General features: G+C 42.2%; 2 protein-coding genes and 1 pseudogene across 2 annotated transcripts in view; 1 reads left to right on the top strand and 2 right to left on the bottom strand.

The window, feature by feature from the left end:
- Window positions 1–9,813, bottom strand: part of tpcn2 (two pore segment channel 2) — a 224,090-nt gene that overhangs the window by 159,886 nt on the left and 54,391 nt on the right. The window lies entirely within an intron of this gene.
- pop4 (POP4 homolog, ribonuclease P/MRP subunit) overlaps window positions 357–9,813 on the bottom strand; it is a 28,153-nt gene continuing 18,696 nt past the window's right edge. Inside the window, exons 8-9 of the mRNA XM_032538258.1 lie at window positions 5,675–5,680; window positions 357–369 (exon numbers count right to left, since the gene is read on the bottom strand). The gene's annotated coding sequence lies outside the window, so the exon portion shown is untranslated. The remainder of the gene's footprint in view (window positions 370–5,674; window positions 5,681–9,813) is intronic.
- On the top strand, window positions 3,324–4,908 carry LOC116703493 (pleckstrin homology domain-containing family F member 2-like; annotated as a pseudogene).

Here is a 9,813-nt window from a genome sequence, read left to right as displayed (position 1 = left end):
GGGGGGGGGGGGGGGGGATTTTATTTCCCCGAAGTTAGTACAAACACAGGCTTTGGCAGCTGTTTGGCTGGCAGAGGCCCTGCTGAGCTGGCAGACTGGCAGGGTTGTGTTTGAAGTTCTCAGGTTGGGTAGACTACGTGTCACTGACCAATGAATCACCTATTTCTACAAATAGACCAAGGTTTTTTAAGGACTGTTGGACCAATGTGAACAAATGTTGCGCATGGATTCATCACCACCATCGACACCTACAGGAGTTTCTTCATTATTCTTTGTAGTGTTTTAAAAACAGGTCACAAATTCAGTCTACTGACTGTGTTCAGATTTCATGTTGCCACCGTACAGTAGTTACTTCTCTTCATGTAGTGACTGTAGTCACATTGTAAAGACCGACTGTTGAGAAAAGCCACTGGCATTGTCTGGACACCGCTGCCATCTAGTGATTAATACACATAGAGACAGAGTGAGAGAACACTCCAACATTGTTAGGTTATTTATAAAAACTAATTTGCGGCCCTAGTTGCACACCTGGTTGAGTGTTCGTCCTTTTGTGTACCCTATGTGTACAGCTGTCCTATCATAAAAAAGGCAACAAACTAAAAAAAAATACTCACAGGGGCTCTATCTTCTTCTTGTAACTCCAATTCTTCTTGTAACTCTGTCGTTTTACATCTGATTGACCCGAGGTTCAGTGCTTTGCAAAACCAGTCCCCCTTATGGGATTGCTGGTATAGCTGTCTTATTTATTTAGTACCTGTCTGGTGTATCAAACCAATCTATCCTTAACAGGAAGTAATGGTTTTAACAATAGAACTGTTGGGCCCTGTAAAGTGTCTCGAGATAACTCTGGTTATGAATTGATACTATAAATAAAATTGAACTCAATAAAAACACTATGGTAGTTGGGTTGGCCAAGTTGGTAGAGCAGGTGCACATATATAGAGGTTTTACTTAGAATTCCTCACAGGGGAGACAGAAATTACGCACTATAGCATTAACCGGCAGAGGACAGTGAAAATGCTGAAGAGGGTCTACTTGTTCAGATGAGGGCAGATTAACTTCTGTCTCTCCCAACATTTAAGTGGATCTCCAATTGACCATATTTGGTTCAAACCATCAAATTACAATCATCACTCCACACATTCATTATTATTCTTAAAGAACCAAAATGATTTATTTGGTTCAGTAGCTTCAGGGCTATTCCTGTGAATCTACTGTATGTCTGTGGCCAACTGTGGTGAGAAGAATCCAGCCCCTTGTGAAGCAGCAGTGTTGAGGAATCTTTTTTGACTTCCTGAGTGGGCACAGTAGGGGGTGCTGTCCTCTACCTTACCTGTGACTCTGTCTCCAGCTGGGACTGCCATCTTTTATGGAGTCATGTCAAGACTAGTTTTCTCCTATAAAGTGATGAACATTTGGATATATATTTAGCTTTACACTTTGTGTCACAGATTTTTAAAGCAATAGTTCATGACTATTTTGTATTATTGAACGTGTTACATTCAAGCCATTGCCGAATGAATTGAGACAAAGCTTGTTATATTAAGCCCATCAGCTCCACAAAAATAATAATAATGTATACTTTATTAATCCAACAAAGGGAAATTACAATTTACACTCTGTTGTTATCACACACAGGCCGGAATTACACACACATGCTCAGTACCTATACATGCACTAATGCATATAAAACAGATGTCAGTGTGGAGGGCTGCCCATGAAAAGGCACCCCAAGTAGTTGAGGGTTCAGTGACTTGCTCAAGAGCACCTTGGCAGTGCCCAGGCACTTCTCCAGCTACCAGTCCACCACCATGCTTTGTATGTGGACTTGAACCAGTGATCTCCCCAACCCAACTTCCCTACGGATTGACCTACCGCCACCCCATTTCCCAGTATGGCTATTTTACTAAATGATGTAGTCCGGCAACTCTTGAGTGATGCGTTTTAGGTCACCGTTAAGAAAAGGAAACAGCAGCGTTCCGCTGCGGAGACGAAGAGGACCAATGCAACAGGTGCAGGCATAGCTGAAAACCCGAAGAAGTGCCTACGAAAGGTTTCAGTCAGTGATTGTGCTTCTAAGAGAAGACCTACATGATCAGCAGGAGGACCAAAATCCCCAAAAGAAAGTGACCAACGGGCCAACCGCATTTCTGTTGCAAAAAAAATAACGTTATAATTACCCCTTAGAAGAGTCCATCACGTTTAATTTATTTAATCCTCCTTGTGCTTCTTGACTGCGTGGAGAAGGGGCGGGGGTGGTGCACGATCTCGGAAGGCTACCATCAAGCAAATGCTCCAACAGGGTTTTTGTCATTACTTAGAATTCTTCATTGGGGCGACAAAAAACTTCACACTATAGCTTTGATATACATCTCGGAAAGCCCCATTGCAAAGCCAGCAGGGGGGTAAATGTAATGTATATGGACCTCTATATGCAACTTCTATGAATATTTTAAATATTGTTGTATTGTGTACAATGCCTGCACCATGCCCAAGCTATGGGTCTTTTTCACAGCAGAGATTTAGACATTTGGGCTTTTAAAAAAGGTACTCATGAAATGAATATTGGCTGGATTCTATACTTTCAGGGTCATGCATGCTGGCTTACTACCCATGGTAATAAAGTCATAGGGATTAAAACGTTCTCATGTGGGCATATACTGTAACACTGGTGACTTGGGTGTGACTAAAGTGTGCAGACTTGAAGCACAAACACGTTTCATCACGCTGCCGACTTCTGGAAAGAGCAATTTAATGAACGTGCATGAAATGACAAACAACTTGGCAGCAAGTCAGTTTGTCATGTTGTGTTGTTACTGCTGCTGAGCTGCTCCAGCAGTCTGACAACACTGAACCTGATTGTGAAACGTGAGCTATCGTCAGCTCAGTTTTACTCTGTAGTTTCTGTCACAGAGAAAAGATTTCACTAGATTTCATCCAAATACATTTTGTAACCATGTAACAGGTTATCGCATGTGTAACCTCAGTATCTAACTCAATATCACACACTGTTGCTCAGATGTTTAAAAAGGTGAAGAATGCTTTAATTTTCAATTGAAAGTGGGAGGTGGAAAAATTATAAAATCAATAGACATGACCTTTGTCAAAAATCAGCGGATAAAGAAGGGAATTGAAAATTTCGAGGAAGCAGTTTAAAAAAAAATTTCCATTCTGCAAACAATGGCATTTCTGCGTCACACTTTAAATGTAGCTCCCTCCCCATCACCTCTTGAAAAATGGGTTGGTCTTAAAGCAGAACTTACTTAGGAAATCCCCATTGCGTCACAAAGGCTTTAAGTACTTCAACACAGCAGAAACTATCAGAGAAAAGACACTGACAGCAGGACTCTTGTTGACTTGTTAACTAGACACAAAGACAGCATGGCGGAGCAGATCATGTTTACTCAGGATAACCGTGACCGGATCCACGCTGTGGAGAACTCATTTGGGCCGAAGGGGAAGCCCTTGTCCAAGCCGGGTTTGATCGGGAGAGGCCGGCTGATGAAGCTGACGCCGGGGGCCACAGCCATAAGTCTTCTCCTCTTCAACGATGTGCTGGTGTACGGCAGCATCATTCTGAACGGCCGTTGGAACAGAAACAGAAGATCATTCCTCTAGGTGAGCATCTCATCTGCTTCTCCTCAACACTCGAGCCAACTAGACAAAAACTCCTCTGAGGAGGAAGATTAGGCTGATTGTTCCATTCTTTTTAGGGTTTAAAAATGCTTTGACAGTTAAAAGTGATCCTCAGACTCACACAGAGTAAAAAGGTGTAGAATGAGAACAACAGTCAGAAGCAACAGGTTTGCACTGCGAGCCAATTGATGGGCTGTCTGTGGGTGGGGGCTGTTCTGATTGGCCTAAATCTCTGCAGCCATAGGCACTGACAATGTTTAGATGACATTTTGAAACAAGGGATGGTTGTAACTGCTGGCTCACATGCTTGGTGACCATCTGATTATGTCCCTTTTGTTACCTCATCTTACACTTTTCATAATTTCAGAGGAAATCCAGCTGGAGGACTTGGAGGACAGCCTGACAATGAGGAACCAATGGTTGATCCGCACACCATGCAAGTCCTTCTACGTGTCAGCCGCCTCCTACGAGGAGAAGCGAGCCTGGATGGAACACATCGAGGACTGGCGGTCCAGACTGCTGCAGAGCGGTGGCTGCAGGCCCGGCTCCACCTTCGCCGTCACTTGGATCCCAGACCATGCCTCTGCGGTCTGCATGCGCTGCTCCGACAAGTTCACCATTGCACAGCGGCGACACCACTGCCGGAAATGCGGTTTCGTGGTCTGCGGTGCGTGCTCTAAGAAGCGAGCAATAATCCAACACATTCACCCAACTAAGTGGTTGAGGGTCTGCACCACGTGTCACTCGAGTCTTTCCGGTATGCACGCAAAAACCCCGGAGATGTCTCGTCAGTGGGGAACCAGCACAGAGAAGATCGGCTCGGATGGAGATGAAGTGGAGGGATCCAGTGAGGAAGAGGAGGCAGAGGAGCAGATGGAGGACCATGACCCCAGCAGGTGGATGGAGACCCTGATGAACTCCTGGTCCCCATGTGTCTACAACAATCAATACCATCTGAGGCCCCAAACATGAAGTACGCCAAGAGGGTTGCAGCCACTCAGAAAGCACATGGCGTTGGATATTTCTTTAACATGAACATTGATGCAGCTTTGTGCAGTCGGTCATGACATAAAGACAATAATGTGTTATTGTTAAACTGTTTTGTACATACTGTATTTATTGATGTGAGTAATGTGGTCAGATGATATGGAGTACAACACTGGAGTTAGGCTTCAGTCTGCCTAGATTTTAATTTAAGACTACCTCCTGTGGAAAGGACCTCCTGCGCTTTCTAGTGATGTCACATGCATGGGGGGGGGGTTGGCCAACAGAGTACTTCTTCTGCAGCAAACACTTTGATGAATTTACATTGTGTACATATACTGAAAAGATTGATCTGACGTCCACTCCAAGGGTAATGATGTAATAAATAAATTAGTTTTTTGAGTAAAAAAAAAAAAAAAGTCTAAGTGTTTTCTTTACATCACAAAAAGGAGGATTATGTCAGTGTTTGTGAGCATTAGGACTTAACCTGTGCCTCCCTTTTGTCTTCGGAGTGAAATATGAATAATGAAGCACTTGATTGACGTGTTACTTAACTCCGCCAACAGGGCTAACATGTTATCAGTCGATGTTGGAACGTCTGTCCGTTAGGATATTTCAGAGCTGCTTGACACCGTTTTATGACATTATGACCCACACAGATGACACTTTGACGTTGCATGGTCAAATCATTATAGTACCACATATCAAGTCAAGTTGATTTCATCCATAAAAATGGAAATTACAGTTCTCATACCCTCCGTAACACCCATAAAACTAGAGCATAATTACTACACATTAATACAGTAAAAGAAAAACTGTACATTAAAAGTGCTTGTTGTGCTGTCTGATAGCATGAGGTATAAAAGAGAGAGCATACTGCTTAGTATATGTCACAGGAGGCCTTAGCCTACCACTACGCTCCATTACCCTACAAGTCAGATTACCATGACCCGGGTCCCTTGTTATTTTCTGTCATTTTTACCAGAGCAGTCCAAAACAGATCCAGGGGAAGGCAATACCAAGAAACAGGGTAAAAGCACAGGGGTCAACTCACTGGAAAGAGCCGGAACAGGACTGGAACGCAGACACGAACACGTTGACAAGACAAAAGGATCTGACAAGAGATAAGGGAAACACAGACATTAAATAAACAAGGTAATTAGGTAACGAGAGGCAGGTGACAAGAGGGCAGGGAAGCAGGTGGAAAACATCAGGTAATCACATATGCGGAAAGACACAGAAGGTAAACCCCAAAACAGGACGAGACAGAAACCCGACTTCACAGTAAAACAGGAAACAGAACCTACAGTCACTCGGGAACACAGGACCAACACACAAGACCAGGGAGAGCACAAGACAGGACAACAGAACCAAGAAGAGGAAAAAAAACAAACCAAACCAAACCACAGCAATTGCTATGCATTCTCTTTTCCCTTTGTTTTGTCCCCTGTCTGGACATTGCTTTTTCTGCTTCCTAACTGATGCTTCATGCAATAACGCTGAGGATTAGAGAGTATGAACTGAGGGGAATCTTCACAAAGTTAAAGATTAGAAGAAATGCAAAACAAAGATGAATATCAGCAAAAGGAATAAACGTGTAATCTTTTAGATGAGGAAGTAAAAATGTGTTACACATTATGTACATCTGCACTTACTGTATGTGTGCTAATATGTGTATTAAAATACAGAAATTGATGATAATACATTTTATAAGATTGATAATATCCTGAGGGACCTAAGAACAAAATAATGATAAAATACAATGTAAAAATGGTTAGGTGTAATAAGATAATGCTTCAACCTACACCTTTTTGATCAGTATTGATCATAAGTGAGTTAAGATGACACTGCATGAACTAAGATGACACTTTGTTTTTGGTTGAATTTTTTTTTTTTACCATTTCTTTTATGTAAGTCATGTTGTGTATTTATGTCATTCATTGAAATAAACTTAACTGCCAATTAGCTTTGCTAACAGTACCTAACAAAGTACATACAAGTCCAGATGTGTACACTGCAGTGTATGTCCACGGTGGCTACAATAATACATGCCAGCATTACCAACATCACTGATACTACAGGGGCATTTATTGATGTGTATTACAGCAGTACAGTAAGTACTTAGCTTAGTGAGGATCCCTTTGTCATGTATTAATGATTAGTCAGTATTGGATTATTACATTATATAATTAAATGTTGTGAGGCTTTCTCATCATTATAAGTGTTAATTTGGTTTCAGGATTGATGAATACAGATGTGGTCATATGTAGTGTTTTGAGTTACTGTGTGATGGGGTGGGGTGTGTGTGTGTGTGTGGGGGGGATGCCGGGGTAACCGAGAATGCCAGTAGAACAAGGGACACCCTCTTCATGACAATCTGACAGTTAGGGTTATGGAGCATAGTGGTAGACTAAGGCCTCCTGTGATAATCTGACAGTTAGGGTTATGGAGCGTAGTGGTAGACTAAGACCTCCTGTGATAATCTGACTGGTAGGGTTATGGAGCGTAGTGGTAGACTAAGACCTCCTGTGGTAATCTGACTGGTAGGGTTATGGAGCGTAGTGGTAGACTAAGACCTCCTGTGGTAATCTGACTGGTAGGGTTATGGAGCGTAGTGGTAGGCTAAGACCTCCTGTGACACAAACTAAGTGGTATGCTGTCTCTTTTATACCTCAGACTATCATACAGCACAACAAGCATTTTAAACGTACAAGTTTTGTACTGTATGTATGCATTGTATGGTATTGTATTGTGTATTTATTGTATTGTATTTATGCTCTAGTTTATATGGGCATCAAGGTGGGTATGAGCACTGTAATTTCCATTTTTATGGATGAAATAAACTTGACTCAGGTTAAAGTGTGTTAATAACATATTGCATTGAGGTGTGCAGTGCTGTGCTGACAGTGTGTGGGTTTGTATCGAACCGAGAAAGAGGTGTGTGGTGGATTACAGGTGTGGTCATCATAACAGACTGTAAAAGTCCTACCATGAGCTGGAAATGAAAAAAGTCCCTAGACTGTGTAAACATTGCACACCCTTCGACACTCTTCTGTTTTCTTCCATGCTGCAGATGCCAGTATCGGCAACACAATAAAAAAAAGATTGCATTGTATAACAGGCTTTTATAACAAGCAGGAAAAGCCGTGTGCCACGGCTTTGACAGTAATGTGAAACCTGTTTGACACACCTGCCTCTGGCAAGGTAACTGTAAGGAACAAGGAAATGTTGAAGTGTTTCTGACAGAAGACAGCCTCGAGCAGAATACAGCATTATCTGGACAGAGAGGCACACTGTAATAATATAATAAGTAATTAGTAATCTCAAACAACATTCACTTGTTCTCTTGTAAAGATGTGCAAACACACTATTAGACACTATTTATTTTACAGTATCCCATTGTGAAGCAGAAGCACTAACAACAGACTGTCTATCCACTGTCACTCTAAAATCAAGGGAAAAAGCCCCCAAAAAATAATCTTAAAAAAAAAAATGTTGTCCAATGCCATGAAAGAGGGCATTTTTCATAATGAGTATGTAACTTATCTTTTGATGGCTGATAGTATTTCTGTGCATCAGTTAAGTTTGGATGCATGGCTTTTACTTTTAACAGAGCAACTTATCTGAAAACTGTCCAACCACTGAAAAAACATTCAAAACATAAACACAAGAAACTGCAGAGGGAAAAGCCAGCATCCCTTAGCGTTAACCACTAAGATTTCAGATAAACGAGAAGGAAGCTAAGAGTGTGCTAATCTATCATTTGAAAAACGTCACACCCGAAACCTTGACTTCTACAGTACAATGGTTCCTCTTTAGTCAAACGGGTTTTCTAAGAAAATGAAGCTGGACATCAACCATGCTCCAGCAATACACCTACAGTAGGTTTGGCTACTTGCTTCTAGTTGGGGTTATTAAAATGAGAAAAGGGCTGCATTGGCTTTTACGCAGAAGTATATATCAAGCTTTAAGCTTCAAGCTACAATTTGCGTAGGTACCCAGAGACACGGACCCTACGCTGGACCCAACGTTGGACCCGACATCGTAGCCTGATGTGCACCTCGAAAAACATAACTACATGTTGCGGTGACGCACATCGTTTGGCCGTGGCATGGTAGTGTTGCATTTCCTCGACTCATTTCCTTGTTCTCCTTCCATACGAACAACATGAAATTGAGGAGAGGGATAACTTTTCATGCTTCAGATTTCCCACTGTGGTCAGAAAGCACCGGGGAGACATTGTTTCTGTCACTATGACTCTAGAGTCGGGACTTTCTCCGAACCTAATCACTGTCAATCTCTCACTCGCTGTACCACACACTCCCCACGCCCACACACATACCGGCCCTGCTATTCTCTCAAAGAGGTCGGAAGGGATTTTTTTCATAGCATACGATATGTCAATGTTTGAATTTCTTGCATTAAAGGTGCAGCAGGTAAGACTTACAAAACTAACTTTCTGTCATATTTGCTGAAATTGATCCTATGTTTGAGTAGAACTACATGAAGGAGGTAATTGAAAAGAATCTGGTTCCTCTGGCACCACTTACAGCCTGTAGTGCGATTTGCAAAAATCCACCGCTCCCTGTTCAGATGCACCAATCAGGGCCATGGGGGGTGTCTAACTGCGTGTCAATCACTACTCATGCACACGCATTCTTTCAAGGGAGAAAGAATGCGGGGAGACTGTTTTGGGCTTAAGCAGGACGGGGGGAGGGACTGAGAAGTGTTTGATGTTCCATTTTTTGGTTAACATCTGGAGCCTCATTTGTAAAACCTGTTACGTAAGTAAAAGCTGCGTGTTGCAACAGTCCCCGCATAAGTCAGGATTCATAAAGAATTTCCATGAAAATGTGCCCAGTTTTCATCAACCTTTTGACAATGTGTGTGATGGCACGTAACGCTCCCTGGACTTTGTAGACTTCGTTTCAGTGACCGCTGATGGTAACACGAAACATCACATGAATAAAGTACTTTGGATGCAGAGCGCACAACCTGCATCTAAAACACCTGCACCACTTAATAACCCTGATGAAACCAATATGACTCCAATCCTCTACCGGTTTATTGGATTTAATTAAACTATTGCAACAATGAATATATAGCCCTACAGTTGCCAATGTTCTGTGTATGGCAACCAATCAACAGCATGGCAGATTTGGCATTATTCAAAGATTTAGCAAGAGCACCTCG

This window comes from Etheostoma spectabile, chromosome 15, assembly GCF_008692095.1.
Source record: "Etheostoma spectabile isolate EspeVRDwgs_2016 chromosome 15, UIUC_Espe_1.0, whole genome shotgun sequence".
Classification (NCBI taxonomy): Eukaryota; Metazoa; Chordata; class Actinopteri; order Perciformes; family Percidae; genus Etheostoma; species Etheostoma spectabile.
The sequence above is the reverse complement of the archived record's forward strand: the minus strand, read 5'-3'. Positions and strand labels throughout refer to the sequence as shown.